This window comes from Monodon monoceros, unplaced genomic scaffold (genome assembly GCF_005190385.1).
Source record: "Monodon monoceros isolate NGI ecotype Baffin Bay Population unplaced genomic scaffold, NGI_Narwhal_1 Super_Scaffold_8, whole genome shotgun sequence".
NCBI classification, from domain to species: Eukaryota; Metazoa; Chordata; class Mammalia; order Artiodactyla; family Monodontidae; genus Monodon; species Monodon monoceros.
The window spans coordinates 33,985,235-34,008,260 of record NW_021703785.1 but is presented as its reverse complement, the minus strand read 5'-3'; positions in this window follow the sequence as shown (position 1 = coordinate 34,008,260).

The window sequence follows — 23,026 nt, the reverse complement described above, 5'->3', positions numbered from 1 at the left end:
CATTACAAACTATGAGTAAAAAGAATCTTCTTAATCTGACAGAAGGAGTTAACAAACAAATGCATATATTCCTTAGAGTAAAACAATGTAAGGGTTGTCTTTACAGTCAAGAAGAAAGAGCTTTATTCAACAATGCACTATAAATCCTAGATAACTCAACAAAATAAGGAAAATATATAAAATGTAAAATAATTGGAAAGGATGGAAGAAGATATCATTGTTCATAAATAATGGTTGTCTTCATGAAATAATCAAAGAAAATAGACAAATTAAGAAATTAATGAGAGTTCAACCAATGGATATAATAACAATATACAAAAATAAATTTAATACCTATGCACCAAGAATAAATTAGGAAACATACACTTTCTTGTGTCCTTATTAATTTTGGTACAGGAATTGACAGATTGTCAGAAGATAATAGAGCTACAGAAACCCCATTCACTTAGGCCTGATAGAAAGAAAAGTTAACAGCAGGTTAGAAAAGGATAGAAAGAAAAGGGCTGAGATTCATCATCAAACTCATGAGGCTGATGCTCCGAGAAAGGAAAGAAGGAAAGTGATCTTATCAAATTTCCTCATAAACAGCTTAATGAACAATCTTCTGGCAAACACAGGAAAGATATTAGCTCATGAGGGAGGAAATGTTATTTCTTAATCTGTCTAGGTGACTTATGGGCAATAAATTTGGAATCTATGGATTTAGAAGCCTTGGATCCCTAGGAAGTGTAACTTTTTGAGTATAAAATGGAGCTGTTCCATGACTGATACAGCTCATCTTTGTAAGTGACATGACTGCCAACCCCTTTGAGAGACCTCATAAATACTCATGGTCACAAGAACCATTTACATATCCGTTGCTTGTTTCACTTGAGTTACTGAATTATTGGTGGTTTTAGAATTATTTGTAAAGCTTAATCCTGGGTCAGATCTATGATTTAAGTAAGTCTGATTTGACAATGATCGTTTTTGTGTTTGCCCATAGGGACACCTGACAAATCAAAGACTTAGTGTTACAGATCAGTGGGAAAATAATGCACTAGTCAATTATCTTAGTTATCCATGTGAACTAAATAACTTAGGAATCTTGTTTCAAGCCATAGGCAAAAATAAATTCCGTGTGGACTATAAGACCTAAATGTGAAACTAAGCTTTAAAAACTTTTGTACAAATAACAGGAGAATATCTTGATAACCTCAGGAGATAAAGAAATTCTTAAACAAGATATAAAATGTACAAACAATTAAAAAGATGGATAAACTTGATTGCTTTGAAATTAAAACTTCTTAGTGATAAAATCATACAAAAAAAAATCAGAGGCAGATATTCACAACGCATAAAATAAAAGATTGGTATCTGAATTTATGAAGAATTCCCATAAATAATTTAAATAAGGGCTTCCCTGGTAGCGCAGTGATTGAGAGTCCGTCTGCCAATGCAGGGGACACGGGTTCGTGACCCAGTCCGGGAAGATCCCACATGCTGCGGAGCAGCTGGGCCCGTGAGCCATGGGCACTGAGCCTGCGCGTCTGGAGCCTGTGCTCCGCAACGGGAGAGGCCACAACAGTGAGAGGCCTGCGTACTGCAAAAAAAAAAAATATATAATAATAATAATTTAAATAAGACAGACATCCTAATAGTAAAAATAAATAAAGCACATGATATGGTAATGAAAAGGTACAAAAATCTCAGTCTTATAGTAATTGTGGAAATTCAAGTTAACCACAATAAATATACTATTTCAGATTCATCAGATTGGTAAATTTTTAAAAGTATGACAATATGTTGTTGATAAATCTGAAGAATGATAGAAAACTTTATGCACTGTTGGTTTGTAGTTGTAAATTGATTTAAAAACAACCTTGGAAAGTAATCTAGAAATAGCTAGTAAAGGTTAAAATTTATGTACTTTAGGGCTCAGCAATTATTAGGTATAAATACTAGAGAAACACTTGTATACAAAGAAACTTATATAAGAATGTTCTTTGGAGCATTGCATTTAATATCAAAATGTGGTAATACCCTAAATGTCTACAAACAGAATATAAATAGATTGACAAATTGTGACATATTTATATAATGAAAAACAGTATGGAAAATGGAAATGAATCACTAATGATACGTGTATCAACATAATTTAATCTCACAGCTTTTTTTTTTTTTTGGCAAATTAAAGTTGCAGAAAGATATACACCATAAGTTACTATTATAGAAAAATGTGTATATTTGGGGGCTCAGAGACATGTGGCAATAGTATAAAAATCTCCATAAAATTTATAAATGTCAATTTCAGAATCAAGATAATGTCTTGATGAGCTGTCTTGATGACCACGTCTGCATGAGCTATCCTTAGTGAGTTTTGTTGCTCAAGGTCAGCTGTGAGAGCTGTCTGAGAATTTGCCCTTCTTTGCACAGCAGGTAAGCTAAACATTCTACCAATCTACCTGAAGAAACATTACAAAAAATGGCTTTGAAATTCTGCATTTTTATGTGGATTAATCTCCATGTAAATATTGGATAGCACTCTAGTGAACTTTTAACAAGGAAAGGGGCAAGCAAACTTCAAAGTTGATCTTTCTCTCCCTCTCTCCCTTTCTTCCTCCTTCTTTTCTTTTCCCTTGTATTCTCCCCTCCTTTTCTTCCCCCAACTCTGTCTTTCTGTTTCTTGTGTTTTGTTTCCCACATAAATATACATATGTATTCACAGACACACAGAATCCCATTCATGTACTACTGAGTATGCACTGTGTGCAAGGTATCCTGCAAAGGAACTCAGATAACTTATTTGGGATTATAGGCAAGAATATATTGATGATTTAAATGTAGACTTTGCCATCAGGAAGCTTAAAGTATACTAAAAATGATTTTAATGCACATAAATAATTTTAGTTAGAATATAATTCAGTTTAGAATGTTTCATACTTAAGAATTACTAACCTTTACCCAATGTTTATTGTTTGCCAGGCTCTGCTCCAATATTTTACTGTATATTATCTCATTTAGTCCTTACCTCAATTATGTAAGATGGATAGATACTATTATTCTTTATAGTTTTCCATCTGAAGAAACTGGGACTCTGATACTTGAGTTGTTTGTCCAAGATTGTATCTCTTATTGATAGCATACTTAGAAGTTTACCCAAGCAGCCTGACTCCATAGCTTTTGGGTGCACTTTGCTAAAAGCCAGCTTCAAGGATCATGGGGCACTTTTGTAGGAGGAAATAACATTGAGTTCAGTTTCAAATGATGAATTATCCTACCATATATGAAATAGTCTTAAATATAAACACCTATATTACTACTAAAATATGAATATTGAATTAGTTTTAAGATATTTTGCAACTATTTGTTCTTACACATACTTATAATATAATCATACTGAACTCGAATAGTATTTGGGTTGGCCAAAAAGTCCATTTGGGTTTTTTCTGTAACATCTTATAGAGGAACCTGAATGAACTTTTTGGCCAACCCATAAATACCACTATGAACTTATTTCCTTTTAAAAATATGGATTAAAAAACCTTGAAAGCAATGACTACCTTATAGTAATAAACATCATCAACACCCAAATTATTGTCTCTAAATACCAGGGAACCAGAACTACTTGAGGAGTGGCCGATTTTAGTTCTGGGGCTGGAAGAATACAAGACTTCTAAATATTGTTGCTCAAGAAAGCATGGAAAGCATTCAAAAACCAATTGGTTATACAAAAAAATACAGAATTCAACATAAAGGGCTCACTCTAGCCAAAGATGAGACAATTAAAGCATTAAAAACTGATGATTACAAGTGATGGAAACAATGATTAATAAAACCCAGGAGTTTATATATATGCTTTTTAAAAAAGACAGAAAGGAAACAAAAAAGGCAACAACAACTGAACATAACTTGGGAACAAACTCCTTATGCTAAGACACCAAGTAGAAAGTACAAAAACATCTATCTTATCTTTTCTGAGTGAACTGCATTTAAGAGTTACCTAATAGCTCTAGATGATAAAGGAAAATTCTCTTTAGAGAAGGAATGTTGAAGTAAACAAGTATTTATTTTGCAAACTTTAAAGAAATAATTAGCACAGTCAATGAGCAAAAATAGTTACAAACAATAAATAAAAGGTTTATAGTAGAGAATTTTAGGCTGGGAGTATGAGGGGCAATTTTATGTGTCAATTTGACTAGATCAGAGTGCTCAGACATTTGCTCCACCATTATTCTGGGTGTGTCTATGAAGATGTTTCCAGATGATATTAACATTTGACTTTCTTTTTAACATCTTTATTGGAGTATAATTGCTTTACAAGTGTGTGTTAGTTTCTGCTTTATAACAAAGTGAATCAGCTACACATATACATCAGTAGATTTAGACTGAATAAAGTAGATTACCCTCACTAATGTGGATGAGCCTCAATTAAACAATTGAAAGTTTGAATAGAACAAAAAGCTGAACCTCCTACGAGTAAGAGGAACTCCTGCTTGACCGCCTTGGAGCTGGCACGTCAGTTTTTCTTCCTGCTTTTGTACTCTATCTGAAACATCAGCTCTTCCAGGGTCTCAAGCCTTCCAGAACTTATACTGGGACTACATCATTGGTTCACCTGGCTCTCCAGTTTGCGAACTGCAAATATTAGGACTCATCAACCTCTATAACTGTGGGAACCAATTTCTTATAATAAATAAATAAATCTCTCTTTGTATAGAAAGCCACGAATTGGCTCTGGAATTGGCTCTCTAACCTGATAAAATTTAAATATGCTAATGACTTTATTTTCAGTTGTAAAGAGAGCACTGATAGTCCATACTGTGATCTGGTAATAGAATGTGACAAAATATCACCACTGTATACTACTAATCAAACATTTATAAGAAGGAAGGATCTGGGTGACCATGTATATGATACTCTCAAACATTTTTGGCAAAATAATGAATATAATAAGATTGGCTGGTTGCTCCTAAAATCACTGGTGACTCAAATTCTTAGCTCAAGTACTGCATAAGTGACTGGAATGCTATTATGTGCCCTAAAGGAGACCTCCTTGGATTTTGGAGGCAGCATACTCCTTGTTTGGTTGTGTTATTCTTGCTCATTTAACAAATCACCCAAAATAGATGCTAGTTTTGAGTGAGGTCCAGAAGAAGAGAGAGCTCTGAAACAGTTCCAGGCTATTGTGCAAACTGCCCTGGTACTTGAGCCATAAGATTCAGCAGATACAATGGTGCTTAAAGTGTCAGTGGCAGATTTGGAGCCTCTGGCAGTACCCTTCAGGAGGGCCTTAAAATTTTGGAAAAGGGTCCTGTCATTTTTTCTGCAGGTAGCTACTTTCTTTTTGAGAAATAGCTTTTGGCTTACCACTGGGCCTTAGTGGAATGCTTACCCATGAGCCAACAAGTTACCATATGAAGTGAGCTACCCATAAGGAACTAGGTGTTATATGACTCACCAAGCCATAAAGTTGGGTGTACATAGTAGCAGTCAATCATCAAATAATGAGGTATAAATGAAATCTGGCCCAAGCAGTCCCTAAAGGCACAAGTAAATTACATGAAGTGGCCCAAATGCCCATGGTCCCCACTCCTGCTAAACTACCTTCTCTCTCCTAGCCTGTGCCTATGGCCTCATAAGGAGTTTCCCACAATCAACTGATAGAGAAAGAAAAGACCTGAATGACTTTAATAATAAGGTGGAAAGATGACCCATTGTGTAGATACCAGTCAGCACCCTTCCCCAGTGACCCTTGTCATCACCGAATAGTCCTATGAACAAAGTGGCCATAATGTCAGGGATGGAGGTTATGCATGGATTCAGCAACATGACTTCCACTCCCCAAGGCTGACTTAACTACAACTACCACTGAGTGCCTAATCTGTCAACATTAGAACTCAGCACTGAGTCTCTGATAGGGCACTACTTACCTGGGTGATTAGCCAGCAACTTGGTGATCAGTCGATTACACTGGACTGCTTCCATCATGGAGAGAGCAGTAATCTTGAAGCCATGCAGGACCCTGTGGGGCCCTTCCAAATAAAAAGGCCTTTCATGTGTCCCCTATTTCTTGTTTGTAGGAAAAAGGTTTTAGCCTTCTAGATCTTTTCTGAGTTTCAAAGGGCAGATTCAGTTAGTAATTAGAGGCATGAGGAAATGCAGAAAAAAATGAGTGCAGCAGTGGGGCCTGGTCCTGGTTTCTCTTCAGGGGATGTATATAACAATTTGATACTTACCTCTGAGTTCTTTTACAGGAACAAAGGCCCCTACCCAGGTGGAGGATAGTATCTTCAGGCTGAGCACAAGCACGTGGACCCCAGGCTGGATGGAACTAGAAGGCTGACGACTGAGTTTCTTGAAACACCACCCAGTTACCTCTCCACCAACCAATTGGAGAAGGGTTACACACTCTGAAACCCACCCCTCCCCCCAGTTTTGTCAATAGAAGCTTTTTCTCTGAAACCCATCAGGAAGTTTGAGTTTTTTGAGCATTAGCTGCCCCAGACTCCTTGTCTGGCACCTTACAATAAAAGCTGTGCCTTCCTTCACCAAAACTTGGTGGCGGTATATTGGCTTTACTGCATGTGTGCAAGCAGACCCAAGTTTGGTTCGGTAACGGTTTGTTCTTACTGGAATAGATAGTTACTATGGTTATGAATTTTCCTCCCCTAACTGCACTGCTTCTGCACAAACTATCGCTGTGGACTTAAAGAACGTCTTATCCATCAGCATGGTATTCCACACAGCATTTCTTCTGATCAAGTAATTCACTTCATAGTGAATTAACATGGCAATCGGCCCATGCTCATGGAATTCACTGGTCTTATTGTTACTTACCTTCCAGAGTCAGTCCTCAACAAGAGTCCTCCTGCACAAATAGAAGGAGACCAAGTTCGGTTCAGAAGCAAAGGAAATCTTTATTCTTGCATCAAAGAATGGAGAGGCAGAGGAGCTCAAGCTCCTTTCACAGGCCTCTCTTTAGCAGCTGCTCTCTTTCACAGGCCTTGGGCGGGGCTGCTTTTTAGGGTTCTCCTCAGCGGGGAGGGCTGGAGCTCTCATGGGCCAGGCGCAGGCGTGGCTGCGCCGCTCACACTCCAGATCGCAGTCCCCGTGCAGCGTCTCTGCACAAGGCCCACCACCGTCATCTTGAATTGAGTATGGCACACTGCTGGCTCTTCTGTACACAATCATGAATTGAGTTGTAGGTGCAGCCATTCCACACTTAGGAACTCAGGTCTGAAGTGCCAGGTGCAAAGCTTCTTCACATGGTACCCTATGAGCAAGTGAGACTAGACTAAGCACAAAGGAAAAAATGGTTGGACTTTATTACCCAGAATCTATTTTTACTCCCTGGAAATTGTTAATGAGTTTTGCTGGTGACTTTATCATGTTCCCCATCATGAGGCAGCTGGCTTGATAGAATGGCAGAATGGCTTTTGGGAGACTCAGTTAGACTGACAGCTAGGTGGCACTACTTTGCAGGATGAGGGCAAGGTTCTCCAGAAGGCTGTATGTGCTCTGAGTCAGTGTCCAATATACGGTGTTGTTTCTCCTACAGCCAGGACTCATGGGACCAGGAATCAGGGGGTACAAGTGGGAGTGGCACCACCTACTATTACCCCTAGTGACTCACTGGCAAATTTTTAATAGATTTTACTTTTTAGAAAACTTTCAGATTTATACCATGATTGAGTAGAAGATACAGGGGTTTCCCATATCCCCTCTTTTCCCACACATGCATAACTGCCCTTATTATTAACATCCCACACCAGAGTGGTATATTTATTACTGATGAACCTACAGTGATACATCATCACTCAAAGTCCATAGTTTACATCAGGATTCACTCTTCATGTTGTATGTTCTATGAGTTTGACCCAATATATAATAAGTATATGCCATTATATTATCATAGTAGTTTCACTGCCCTAAACATCTGTTTTTTGCCTATTCATCCCTACCCTTCCCCCAATCCCTGGCAACTGCTATTCTTTTTACTGTCTTCATAATTTTGCCTTTCACAGAATGTCATATAATTGGAGTCATACAGTGTATAGTCTTTTGAGATTAGTGTCTTTTCTCTTAGTAATAGGCATTTAAGTTTCCTCTATGTCTTTTCATGACTTGTTAGTTCATTTCTTTATGGTGTTAAATAATATTCTATTGTCAGGATGTATCATAGTTTATTTATTCATTCACCTACTGAAGGACATTTTGGTTGCTTCCAAGTTTTGGCAATTATGAATAAAGCTGCTATAATCCTCCATGTGCAGGTTTTATGTGAACATAAATTTTCAACTCTTTTGGGCAATATCAAGGAGCATAACTGTCGTATCATATGGTAAGAATATATTTAGTTTTATAAGAACTGCCAAATTGTCTTCCAAAGTGGCTGTACCACTTTGCATTCTTGCCATCAATGAATGAGAGTTTCTGTTATTCTATGTCCTCATCATCATTTAAGTGTCATCAGTGTTCCAGATTTCCTCATTCTAATAGGTATATAACAGTATCTCATTGTTGTTTTAATTTGCATTTCTGATGACAAATGATGTGGAACATCATTTCATATGTTTGTCATCTATATATACTGTTTGTTGAGATGTTTGTTAAAGTCTTTAGCCAATTTTTAATTGCTTGTTTACTTTTTTGTTATTGTTTTAAGAGTTCTTATGTATATATTATATATCAGTTATTTATCAGATATATATTTGTAAATGTTTTCTCTAAAATTGTGACATTTTTATTCTCTTGCCAGTGTCTTTCACAGCACATAAGCTTTTAATTCTAATGAGATCTAGCTTATCAATTCTTTCTTTCTTGGATTATGTCTTTGGCATTGTACCTAAAAAGTCATCATTAAATCCAAGGCCATCTAGATTTTCTCTCATTTAATCTTCTAGGAGTTTTATAGTTTTTCATTTTACATTTAGATTTGTGATCCATTTTGAATTAGGTTTCATGAAAGGTATAAGGAATGTATCTAGATTCATTTGATTACATGTGGATGTCCAGTTACTCCAGCACCATTTTTTGAAGATACTGTCCTTGTTCCATTGTATTGCCTTTGCTCCTTTGTCAGAGATCAGTTAACTATGTTTATGTGGGTCTATTTCTGGGCTCTTTATTATGTTCCATTGATCTGTTTCTCAGTAACCACAAAATAACTTACTGGGATTTTGACTGAGATTGCACTGAATCTACAGATAAAGTTGGAAAGAACTGACATCTTGATATTATTGAGTCTTCCTATCCATGAACATGAAATATCTCTCCAATTATTTAGTTCTTCTTTGCTTTCTTTCATCAGAGTTTTGTAGTTTTCCTTTTGTAGATTTTGTACATATTATGTTAGATTTATACTTAAGTATTTCTTTTTGGGGGGTTACATTAGCTAATGTAAATGGCATTATGGTTTTAGTTGTACTTGTTCATTGCTGGTTTATAGGAAAGTGATTGACTTTTGTAACATTAACCGTGTGTCCTGCTCTAAGCATTTCTTTGTTCCAAGAGATGTTGTTGATGCTTTTGGATGTTTTACGTAGACACTCCTTCATCTGCAAATAATGACAGTATTATCTCTTCATTCTCAATCAGTACACCCTTTGATTAATTATCACTAAAAGTGAGATAATCAGATACTATGTACTTTCTGATGTGAGGCAACATGTAGCACACACCTTAGGTTGTTCTTGCGGAAAAAAAGCAAGTTAAACCTGAAGCAACACCAAGCCTCTGGATTTAATTTTTCATTTTATTAAATTTGGAAGATAGAGAAATGAGGTAAATATACCACAAAGTACCATAGTCACAAATGCAGAATGTGGGACATTCCATAGAAAAACTAACGCGGTTTCTGCCTAAAGTCAGTGGCATGAAAAAAGAAGAGAGAGAAACTGCTTTAGATTAAAAAGTACCTGGCTCATTAGGGCCTAGGGGGATCCAGGAGGCAAGTCTCACTAGAGTAGTGTCACCAAAGGTGATAGTGGTATGGAAGGGGCACCCTGAAAATGATTTCAAAGTTATACCAACTTGATTCCTCCCAGTTTTAAAATTTCAAACTTAATGTCACCTAAATATTACCTTATAGGCAACAGCTTGGGGGAAGAAATTGAAAGTTTTTCAATGACAAGTTAAGATGTTTAAATTTAAACAGTGTTATATTTATGAGTTATTTAATTTAATTATTTCATTTAACAACAAGCATTCTTTAGTGAAGTGATATTGTCACCTAGGAGAGGAAAGTGGTTCTTGGGAGAAGAAAGATATTATAATAATCTGTGGCCCTCCAAAGGGTTACAGTACATGAATAGATATATAGTATATCTGTGATATTAAGCTTTCTTGATGGTGAGAATGATTAGGAAAAAAATAAGGAAAACTTCTCCTTAGGGTGCAACAATGAAAACAAGTTTGAAAAAAAACCACTGCTCTAAAAAAATGTAAATTTATAATAACAAACTGCATTTTATAAACTTTCTATCATATATTAATAAAACCTCTGTCTGTTTAAAAATTTTAGGCGTGATCTAAGAACAAATTTCTTTGGACTCATTCTCTTTTCATACCCCATGAATCAAGATATTATGTCTTTTGATCTATTTGCCTTCCTACCCCAAAACTTCTTGCTCTGAACCCCTGACTTTCAAATGCCAATTTGTTATGGCACATGAGGTCACTTTCAGTTCTAACTGATATATTTCTGCTATGAACTGAATGCTTTTGCTGCCTCCCACCTGCCCACTTCATAAAATGAAGTCCTAATCCCCAGTACAGTGGTATTTGGACTTGGGGCCTTTGGAAGGCAATTACATTTAGATTAGGTGATGAGAATGAGACCATTGTGATAAAATTAATTCTCTTGTAAAAAGAAGAAGAGACCTGAGAACTCTTTCTAGGCCACTGAACAATATTGCCAGAAGACAGACATCTGCAAATCAGGAAGAGAGCCCTCACCAGGCAAAGAATTGCTGGCACCTTGATGTTATACTTTTGAGCCTCCAGAACTGTGAGAAATAAGTGCAAATGGTACAAATGAAACTATTTACAGAACAGAAGTTGAGTCACAAATATAGAAAACAAACATGTAGAAGGAAACTGAGACTGGGATTAACATATACACACTATTATATATAGAATAGATAACTAATAAGAACCTACTGAATAGCACAGGGAACTCTATTCAATACTCTGTAATGACCTACATGGGAATAGAATCTAAGAAAGAGTGGATATATGTGTATGTATAACTGACTCACTTTGGTGTACAGAAGAAACTAATACAACATTGTAAATCAACTATAGTGCAATAAAACAATTAACCTAATTTTTTTTAAAAAAAGTAAAAGCAGCCTAGAGTGTAAATAAATAAATAAATAAATACTTGTTTAATCCACTGGGTCTATTACATTTTGTTATAGCAGCCTGAACTGAGGCAGTTCCTAATCGAGGTTTGACTGTCACCACATTAGTTAAGCTAAACTTTCTTTGAAGTCAGAAATTGAGTTTAGAATTCAAATTTGAAGAAAATGTTTACCTTTACTGATTGAGAAGGAAAAGTTTAAAAAATATACGGTTTTTACAAAGCTGTTGATGGAGAGCAAAAATAAAACTGTGAAGATGACATGGAAAATGCTTTTTTGGAATGTGATCAAACTGAAGGAAAGCAAAGGAGAAAGAGATATTAGGTTGATTAACTGAGGGAACGCCAGATAAGGTTTAGTACTATTTTGTTCCAAAGTATTCAACTTCTCTTCACCATAGTCAAAACTTAGTAAAGACTTTTTTTTACCAGGTTTTGTAGTTCAGTCATATTTAATGTAAATAGTGCTTTCAGAAAGGACTATTCAAGCATGAAAACACTGAACAGGACTAACCTCTCTTAAAGTTTACAGGTGAGTAGAAGGGATAAGAGAATAGAAAATGCTCTGACAAATGATGGAAGAACTATGATAGGAACACCAAGAGCTAGAGGAACACAGAGGAGAAGAGATTCTTTCCGTAAGGGACTAACAGGAAGACATAGAGGGTAATGGTAAAAATCTAAGCTCAGCTTCTAAATATGGATAGCCTGACTTTGGAAAACAAGAAGTAACAAAATTGAAAGGCTGAAAAGAAGGAACTCTAGTAATAATGGTGCATTTAAAGAAGGTTTAGCAGTAGTAAAACCTGTAAATTGTGGAAAAGGAGGCTGAAAAGCTAAGGCAAGGCTTATTTTAGAAGCCTCCATAGTCATGTTGATAATTTGACACTTACGTCTTGTCAAAGGGGAATTACTTTTTTGTTTGTGTACATACCTTTCCTTCTCCATGCTCCTCTTCTTCCTTTAACAACTGAGCCCCTGTTGTGTGGCTACCCAAAATAAAAACTACGTTTCCTAGCCTCCCTTGTAGCTGGATGCCATCATATGACTACATTACTTCCAATGATAGAAAGGCAAAGGTTTTGTGTGCAAATTCCAAGAAGTGTTCTCAAAGAAAGAGCTATGTCCTTCTTTGTCCTTTCCTCTCCTTGTTGCCTGTACATGGATCAGAAATCTGGATCTGGACTATCCATCTTTTTCCTTGAGACAAAGGCTATACTATAAGAACAAAATAGTGAATTGGAAGTAGTCTGGATCCCTGAGAACTTCATGAAACAGAGCTCTGAACTGTTTTAGCCACTGTTGTGTTGTTTTGTGTCACTTGCAGATAAAAGTAATTCAGAGACAAACTGTTTTTCGTTTGCCTCTTTTTTTGTTTGTTAAACCAGAGAATGACATAGTCAAGAGTTTGTGTGCATAGACCAGACTGGACTAAAAAAGATCCTTTTGAAAAACACACAAGTAAGTCTCTAAAACAAGACCGGTGACAATAAGGTTCATGCCTGAGGGACAGGATGAATATATATATGGTTTTGAGTCTAGGTGACTAGAATAGTACTGGAGCCTAAAAGTTTGGGAAAATAATGAGGTGTGTGTGTGTGTGTGTGTGTGTGTGTGTGTGTGTGTGTGTATGACCTGATTATGACGGCTATTAGAATTGCAACAATTTTATTAGTTATAATTCACCCATTTCCTTGGTGAAAGCAACTGGGTCATAAAAATGGTTGAATCACAATAGCACCAAACCTGTACTTTAGGAATATTTACCCAAATTCACACATCTAGTAGGTAGAATAGCAGGAATATTTGAGTTCTTGGTCTCTGTGGTCATTACCTAAATAATTGTGGAGTATAACAGAGAATTTTCTTTTTTAAATGATAAAACTGACACAGGTATCAAAGCAGCTTAATAGAAGGCTTCTTTTAAACCAGCGTTGCTCAACCTTGGCATCTGGGCCAGATGCTGTTTGTTGTGGGGACTTTCCTGCACACTATAGGATGTTTAGCATCTTCCTGTCCCCTACCCAATAGATGCCTAACATCCTTCCTCTCCCCTCCCCACAGTTGTGGCAACCAAAAGTATCTCCAGACAGTGCCAAATCGGCTTTCAGGGGCAAAACAGTCCCCTGTCCAGACCCACTGGTTACAAGGTATGGAAGAAAGAATGTGTCTTTTACTTAGTTTGATTCTTTTTTTTTTTTTTTTTTACTTCAGTCTTACTTTTGCTCTTGATCCTATAACTTAATGTGTGAACTCAAACAAGATACCCATTTGTAAATTAGAAATAACAATCCACTACTTCATCTCTACCTGCATTATCTCTAACAATGATAGGGATAAAAAGATAATGTACACAAAGCCTGCAGTATGCCCTTAACAAACAGTAACCATCATCATTGATTATACTTCCTAAAAAAAGGAGAAAATACACCAAAAAAGATTTTTTGCCTTCCTCATTTGTGCTGAAACTTTTGAGGTATTTAGTTATCTATTTCTAAGGCCTTCTTTTGAGTGTCCAGTTCTCCACTCCCTGGTTTTAGATTGTGACCTCCTACCAAAAAGAAGTACGATTATTGAAAATCTTTTGCACACAGTCTATACAACATCATATGCTCATGGGCCTCTTCATAACATCAGCTACACTGACAGCAGTGGTGTTGGTCTGCTTTTCACCTCTTTGCTGTAACATCCACCACTGTGCATGATACATTGTTCATTTTTATAAATTTTTTTGTTCTAAAATAGAATTCTAGGGCTTCCTGGTGGCGCAGTAGTTGAGAGTCCGCCTGCCAATGCAGGGGACACGGGTACGTGCCCCGGTCTGGGAAGATCCCACATGCCACGGAGCGGCTGGGCCCGTGAGCCATGGCCGCTGAGCCTGCGCATCCGGAGCCTGTGCTCCTCAATGGGAGAGGACACAACAGTGGGAGGCCCGCGTACCACAATAAAAAATAAATAAATAAATAAAATAAATAAAATAGAATTCTATAGATTCAAAGCTAAGTAAGATTCTTGAGTCTCATGCAAAAGGTGTGATCAAAGACCCAACTGTGTCTTCCCTTGGGTCTAACTTTGAGTCAGGACTAGGAAATACAATGTTATATGTTTATGAAGTACTTGACATCCTCTGCTCAGAGTAATTACTGTTTTCTTTACTTATAGCTAAAGTTGATATAGGGAACAAACCGGACAAAAATTACACTGAGACATCTGGATTTCTCTAGAGAATTTTGAGAATCTGCTTGGCCATGTTCCAAAGAGGTTCTATAGTGACTTTCTTACTTTATGCTGACAATGCCATAAGCAATTACTACAGCTTGGCAGTCACTATAGAAAGACCTCTAGCTTTTTTCCAAAGGTTTATGGTCTGTTATTGAAATACATTTTCTCCCACATAGGTATGCATGGAATTCTATTACTCCAAATGCCCCACTTACAGAATTTTGCTCAAGTAGAAAATTCCCATCTTTTTCTGTTGAGATAATAAATATTTGCACACTGGTTTATCCACTGCTAACAGAGTACCCGCCAAGTGAGCTGTCTTGTTCAGCAACTTCCTCTGAGAGTAAATATTAGTGTTTTTCTCCACAGATAATCTCTACTAACCAAGGTTGCAGCACAAAGGATCACAATGTGCTGATATCTGGGCAGGTGCTCTCATGACCTTTCCAGTGCTACATGGATTTCCCTGTGGTGACAATTTCATTCAGGCAACAGTTAAATCTGGATTCAGTGATGCAATCATTTATGAATTTTACATACAAAGCCATGCATGAGAATAGTTCCAAAAAGGGAGGAAAAGAAAGTGGATATTTTAATTCAGAGCTAGTGTTTCAGTGACTGCCTGAAAGAATCTATTAAAAGAAAAAAATCTTATTTGACTTGCTCTTGCCCATTCTCTTTTTTTTTTAACAAATAGATTTGGGTTTTGAACTTAAAATATTTCTAGCAAGCATTCCACCGTATCTAATTTCTGAGTTATTCAAAGGGAAATTACAAATTATAACATTTCTTTGTATACAACACTTTAAACAGTTAATTGAATCAGTGATTTACATAAAGACAACCTATAGTAAATACAAATGGTATCTGGTGAAGCAAATGTTAAAATGAAACCCAATAAACTGCAGAACACCTTAAGTGAAGTTGTTAAGTTTGAATTTCAGATAAACTACACATTTCGTATTTTAGTATAAATATGTCCCAAATATTGCATGGAACATACTGTTACTAAAATCATTTTTTATCATAAATTCAAATTTAACTGGGAATTTTGTATTTTTATTTGCTAAATTTGACAACTCTACTCAATGAAGGCAAATGAAAGATGTAGATATTAAAATATCACCACCTTGCTATGCTAGAGTCACTGTATTTAAACATCTGAAGTTTCTTCCTTTATTTTCAAGCTCCATAATATAAAATATTTAGAAGAAATGAAAGGAGATGCTTCACTCAGCAGGCAGTCACCTTGTGAAATTCACTGTCACCATAGGTCACTGGGCTGGATAATTTTATGACCAATAATAACATTTGTCTGAATGCATGCTGAGAAAATGTAATCAAATCTCACACTTTAGGGAATAAGTTGCTCATTGCAGAAATTGGGAGGGAATGACTTCCTGCACAATTGACTGGGAGTATTATGAGGGTTACAGTCATTGTCAGACAGGCCACCTGCCTCCATGGATCAGTACAGAGGCCAACGCATCACTGAGTTTAGTCCCAAAAATGGATGCAAAATTCATTAATAATAATGAGGATGATCATGATGATAGAAATAATGATGCACAGGTTTATTTAAAAGAGAAAATGCATGTAATTATGAGGAAAGATATTTAATTTGAGGTTATTTTACATGCTACAAGTTACATAAACATATTAATTTATTCAGCCTGTTTTTCCCTTTTGGTTCAGAATTATAGAAGGTAGAAAGAAGTGAGGACTGTTTACTAGCTCCAGAGGAGATTCACTCCCCTCTTGCAGAGTATATCTGCCTTTATTTAGAGCCCCATTGTGTCTACAAGTTAATCTCAGTTTTACAGCATCAAGGTGGGAAATGATTCCAATCCAAACTGAAGTCATATTAAGAAAGTTCCACAAAATTATGAAAAAGCAAATTTAGCCTATTCTTTCCAGCTATCAGCACATTCTTTTTTCTGCCTCTTAACAATCTGAACTTGTTATGCTCTCTTGGTTTCCTATATCACAAAGAAAATGGTATGATAAATGAATTCACTCTAAAGTGAAATCAATTCCTTTGAGTGGAGTCCTGGGAAAGTTCTGGTGAGGAGAGGTGAGAAGAAGCAATGATTTACCTAAAGCGATGAATGCCTAAAGGTAGAATTTGAGGAGCTGTGGGGGAAATTCCTCAGTGTCCTTCATATCATTTCATATCCAAGCCTTTCTATTTCACTTACTTGGAAGGCTATTAATATATTTTGAGGGTTTGATTGTGTTGGTGAGCCTGAGGAGTAATATAAGACAAAAAAAAAAAAGAAATGCAATAGAAAGATGATATGTCCCATCTACTTGTCAGATTCTGAGAGGTCACAGATAAACCAAACTAAGCAAAAAGCAAACTGATGACTTTTGGCTTTGATTTTTGTTACCAATTAACATTTATCATTGAATTGTAATTCAACAGCAATATATCATTCAAATTGCAAGCTAATTTCCACAGAGTCAGTTATTGAGTTTAAGAAAAAGAAAAACCTGTGGGGAAATAGCAATTAGTAGGTTTAATATATACATTTTCCAAGTTCTAAAGATTAATATAATCCATAAAAAAACACGAAGGAAAGAAGGATAAAATGCACTTGAATAAATATAATGATTACCTCCAGACACAATTAGGCAATTATCCAATGACTCCATCAAAATAACAAGGTATTTATTTTTTGTTCTAAAATACATCTAGTTATTTATATATTGACTATTCTTTGTTACTGGAAACAAGCTAAAATGCAAAGTATTGTATGTAGCTAAAATCTGAGATAAAGTAGATAAACAAGGAAAAAAGTTAATTATAAAGAGGTACATAATTTTCTATTTCTATGATGAAACTTGACCATTAAACATAGAGGCATAAATGATAAAATCAAAGAAATTGAAATCATGGTTAAAATCTCAATGACTCATTTAAAGTTGTTTGTTGTTGAGAAAAAGAGAAATATTTGGATTAAAAATAAAAAGTTCACTATTAAAATTTTAATGGGTCTCACATCAAGCAATAAGAGGTTTAAATGCAAACTGATAATAGCAATATTTTTAGCAAATATAACTGATTGCTTTGATTTTTCTTCATGTTTCATTGTTACCCCAATAATAAATTAATCTTATATTTTCCACTACATTTCTGTTTAGTTTCTGTCTCAGCTATTGAATCAATTATTTCTGTATATATCATTTACCAATACTGTAAATCTGGAGGCCAAATTTTATACTGATGATTTCTCTGAAAGTTAACCATGTCCTTTGTATGGTATGGTTGTCTCTCTTCTTTCTTCTTTAAGTTAAATCATTTTGAAACAATCCAGATGTTTGCAATCTTGCAACCAAAAATGCTTAAATTAATTAATTTTATGTTTTAGGAACAAACATAGCTTCTCCATTAGAATTCGCTCTGTTTGTATGGCAATAATTAATGTTGAATTGGAAAGAAATTAGCATAATAAGCCAGTGGATGTTTTAAAATGTTTCATTGTTATCACGTTAAAGAAAATGGATTCCTTTTAAAATATGTGTCTGCCTAAAAGTCACTTTATTTACATAAAGACATGAACAACACCAAATAGTTTAAATATATGTCAGATTATGTCAAATAACTTCAACTTTAAACCCTTTCCTTTTTTCTTTTCATTTCCTTAGGTTATACTTAGCAAAATCTTTTCTTTGATCTTGCTGAAAAATTGGAGGCAAATTTTGGATTTGGTCTGATTGTATAATTTTTCACTGAAGTAAACAAGCCTAATTTTAGAAGCATATTATTGTGGTCATTAAAGTGCTCCATATGTAGCTATATTATAAAATATCTACAGGGAATGGATTTTGTTTGTCGTCTACAAGTACTTCATTTTATAGATATTTTCCACCAACACACACAAACATACTTCAACATTATGGCTGGTAACGGTATCTTGCCATCTGTGTGTTTGTATTTTAAGTAGAACATACCATGAAAATGTAGTAAAAATATACAACAGAAAAGAAAACTGAAGCCAGTTTTAAGTAGACTACTTCTTGGCTTGAAAAAGTTAGAGCACCAAACATCATCTGTGCTCTTCTAAAATAATATTGTTAAATAAATACAGATGAGTACTTGTTTTTAAGAATGAGCAAATAGAGTAAAAATAAATGAAATGGCTAAAAATTTCCTTTTTGGGGGAAAAAGCCATTATTTTTTTGAAGATTAGTCATATATATTCCCTAATATATTTTTCTTTATATTAAAATATTATAATTACAGTTATTATCTGTGTTTAATGAAAAAAAATTCTTATTAGGTGTAAGGACTATTTTGCTGTTTGTGGTTATGTTCACTATTTACAGATTCCCCATCACTGTCTCTAAACTTAAGTTCCAAAGACTAGCTAACATTTTTCCTGTATCAAAGAACAAGAATGGCTAATATTAATAGTTCAGTTGGTATCAGATATTTTCTGTTTTCTTGAAAATTATTTTGTCAGTTGCTAATATCAAATTTCTGGATAGAAATAGAATATTTGGTAAATTATTTTCACATTTGTATATCACTTTAAGTATTTAAAAGAATCACAAAATTTGATTAAAGTTTCCATTTTTTCTAAATGTTTAATACTTTAAATTTATAGGTTCAGATTTGTTTATGATACATTTGAGAAAATTAATTTTTAAAAATTCCAGCTCTATTTATATTCTGTGGGTCATTTAATGTTTCCTAATAATATCCACATCTAACTTTACATTTATTTATCAATTTATAAAAATTGGCCATTAGAAAATTAAAATATAGGTACTGCCCATACTTCAAAACACAGAAAACAATCTAATGCTTGCAATGTTTCTAGAAAATACTAATATTTATAACATATATGAATGACCCACAACTGTAATACAACTGTACTTGTCCTGGTTTCAAATGCAACAAACAAATGAGCAAACAAACAGATTCAAAACCAGGCTTAGAAGATGGAGTGATAGATACTGGATTTAACTTCCCACCTGAAACACCACAAAAAAAAAAAAGAAGAAGAAGGATAAAATAAATAAAACAATTGTTTTGAAAACACTAACAGAAAAATGATCTGTAATCATGAAATGATCTGTAATCATGAAAAAACCTCATTGAGTCTTATGATTACTCCAGCAATCAATTCTTTGAAAGAATTTCCATGTTAAGGAGCAGGAAAGAGGAACACAGAAGGAGCCAGTGCACTGCCTGAACTGAGAAAACAGAGTTGAGATCTGAGGAAATCAAGGTGTCTAGAGTTTTCTGGACAGAGATTCAGAGAGAAGAATCACTGCAGGAAGATAGAAATGTGACTGCAGAGGGTTCCCCTTGTGTATTCAACTAAGTATTAATCAGTGCATTTGTATAACTAAAGTGCTTCAGGCCAAGGAAACAATCATCTAAAAAGATTAGAGGAACAGTTCACAACAGTCACACAAGTCTAGGAACAGTCTTTTCCCACCATCTGATAGGGAAACTTGATTCACAAAGCATTGATGGTATTCCAGATCATTTTGTCTCAGTAGTGAGAAACAATTAGCCTTAGACTAAGCACTGCTCTTGTTCTACCTAACAAATCTTAAAAGCAAGACCCAAAATGATCAACCTGTTTCCACGTAACTGAACTATGACCCAGAACAATGCTAAAGAATATTAATATGAACACAAAAACATTCAGCATACAAAAATATTGATCACCTAAGAAGTTAAAATTTACAATGTGTGGTTTCCAATCAAATATTACAAGGAACGCAAAGAAGTAGGAAACTACAAACCATAATAAGGAGACAAATCAATCAGTCATAATCAACTCAGAACAGACACAGATAATAAACTTAACAGACAAGGGCATTAAAACAGTCATTATGAACTCCATATGTTCAAAAATTAAGATGGAAGGTTTAAAAAGACACAAATCAAACTTCTAGAGAAGAAAACTGCAATGTCTGGATTGAAAAATACAATTGATAAGACTAATGGCAGGTTAGGCATAACACAATAAAAATGGTAGTGAACTTGGGTACATAGCAATAGAAATTATCCAAACTAAAACACAGAGAAAAAATTTAAAAAAATAATAATAAAGAAAAGGACATCAGTGAAATGTGGAACAACTTTACGCAGTCTGCTCTAAATATAATTGTCAATACCAAAAGGGAGAAAAGGAACAGAGAAATATTTGAAAAAATAATGTCTAAAATTTTCCAATTTGCAAAAATCCAGTAAATAAAATAATCACACAGACAGATCTGAGAAACTCAACAAACCCCAAGCACAAGGAACATTAAAAAAAAAAAAGTACAGCATAATAAAATTGCCCCAAACCAGTGAAAACAGAAAATATTAAAAGCAACCAGAAAACAAAAATACATGTTATGCAAATAGCAGCAAAGATAAGGATGACAGCAGATAACTCATTATAAACAATGTAAATTAAAACAGAATAGAGCAAGCTGGAAGACAATGGAGAAAAACATCTGAAAATCCCTAAATATGTGGACACTAAAAACAAAAAAAACACTTATAAATGATACATTGGTAAAAGAAGGCTTTTTTTTTTTTTTTTTGCAGTAGGTGGGCCTCTCACTGCCGCGGCCTCTCCCGCTGCGGAGCACAGGCTCCGGACACGCAGGCCCAGCGGCCATGGCTCACGGGCCCAGCTGCTCCATGGCACACGGGATCCTCCTGGACCAGGGTACGAACCCGTGTGCCCTGCATCGGCAGGCAGACTCTCAACCACTGCGCCACCAGGGAAGCTCCCAAAAGAAGGCATTTTTAAAAGAAATTAAACAGCATTTTGAACTGAATGAAAAGAAAAAAATATATCAAAAGTAGTGTGATGAGATGATGCTACTAAAGTAGCACCATGGGCAAAGTTTTAGCACTAACTGCTAATATTAGAAAAGGAATATCTCAATTCAGTAATCTGATTCCACTTTAAGAAACAAAAATTTAAAATAAAAAAATAAATCTAAAATAAGCTGACAAAAAATAAAGCTTAGAACAAAAATTAAAAACAGAAAAACAGGAAAAAGCAATGAAATCAAAGCTGGTTATTTTAGAAGATCAATTAAATTGATAAACCTTTAGTCAGATTGATCTTCAAAAGAAGAGAAAAGCCACAAATTACCAATATAAGAAATGAGAGAGCTGACCCAGCTATTAAAAGGGTAATAAGAGGGTATCATCAACAACTCTATGAACGTATATGTAAAGGACAAATCCTTGAAAAACACACACTACCAAAGCTCATTCAAGAAGAAATATATTAATTGAATAGTCCTTTAACTATTAAAGAATTTGATACGTAGTTAAAAACCTTCCCACGTGAATACTGAGAAAACTCTTAAGGTCAGAAAGCTTTACCGGTAAATTCTACCAAACATTTAAGAAAGAAATATTACCAATTCTACACAAACTCTCATACATGGCTAGTGGGAATGTAAAATTATATAACCACTGTGGAAACAGTTTGATAGTTTCTTTAAAATTGCCATGTAATCCAGCCTTTCCATTCCTAGCCATCCCACTCCATTTCTTTTTATTCAAAAGAAAAGAAAGCAAATTTTAAAACAAAGACTGGTTTGCAAACATTTATAGCAGCTTTATTTGCAATGGGCAAAAACTGGAAACAACCTAAATCTTGAATGGATAAACAAATTTGGTTATATCTCACAAAGGAATACTATATAGCCATTAAATGAACTATTGCTATATCATAATACATGGATGAATCTCAAAATAATTATACAATAGAGGTGAGACGGATAAATGGTACATACTATATAATTCCACTTGTATAAAATTCTATAAATGCAAACTAATCTATTTTGATAGGGAGCCTATGAGTGAATGTGTGGGGAAAGGGAGAGACGTAGGGTGGGGATGGGTGGGAGTGAAAGCTTACAAAGAGGCAAAAGAAAATTTGAGGGGAAAAAATCAGATTTACATGAACAGAGTTTTGTATGTCCTGATGCCTCCATCTTTAATCCAGATCCTCAAGCTCATATTCAACATAGTAATAACACTTATTTAAAGTATCCTTTATGTAAATGTGATTGTATGTTTTTAAGTTTACTAAAGATCAATGGCAACAGATTAGAAGATCCTTTAGTCTCTTAATTAGGTATTGTGGCAGAAGATCTAAAAAAAATAAGTTGATATTGACAGGTAAAGACATATAAAAATGCATGTGTATCTCAGTATTAGAGCATGACTTAAATGCATGCATCTATGATAATGGCCTTGAGTCATAAGAGCAGGTCTATTCTTGTAAAGCATTTAGCTTGACATCTACGTACTGGGGATTCAACTAATTATTCTCTATGCATTGTCTCATTTAATACTCACAGCAAGCCTATGAATTAGCTGAAGATTAATGAATTAAGCTACATGTTAAGAACACATAGTTCTAAGTAGCAGAGAGAAGATTTGAACCCAGTTCATTCTGAATGCAAAGTCATCTACTAACC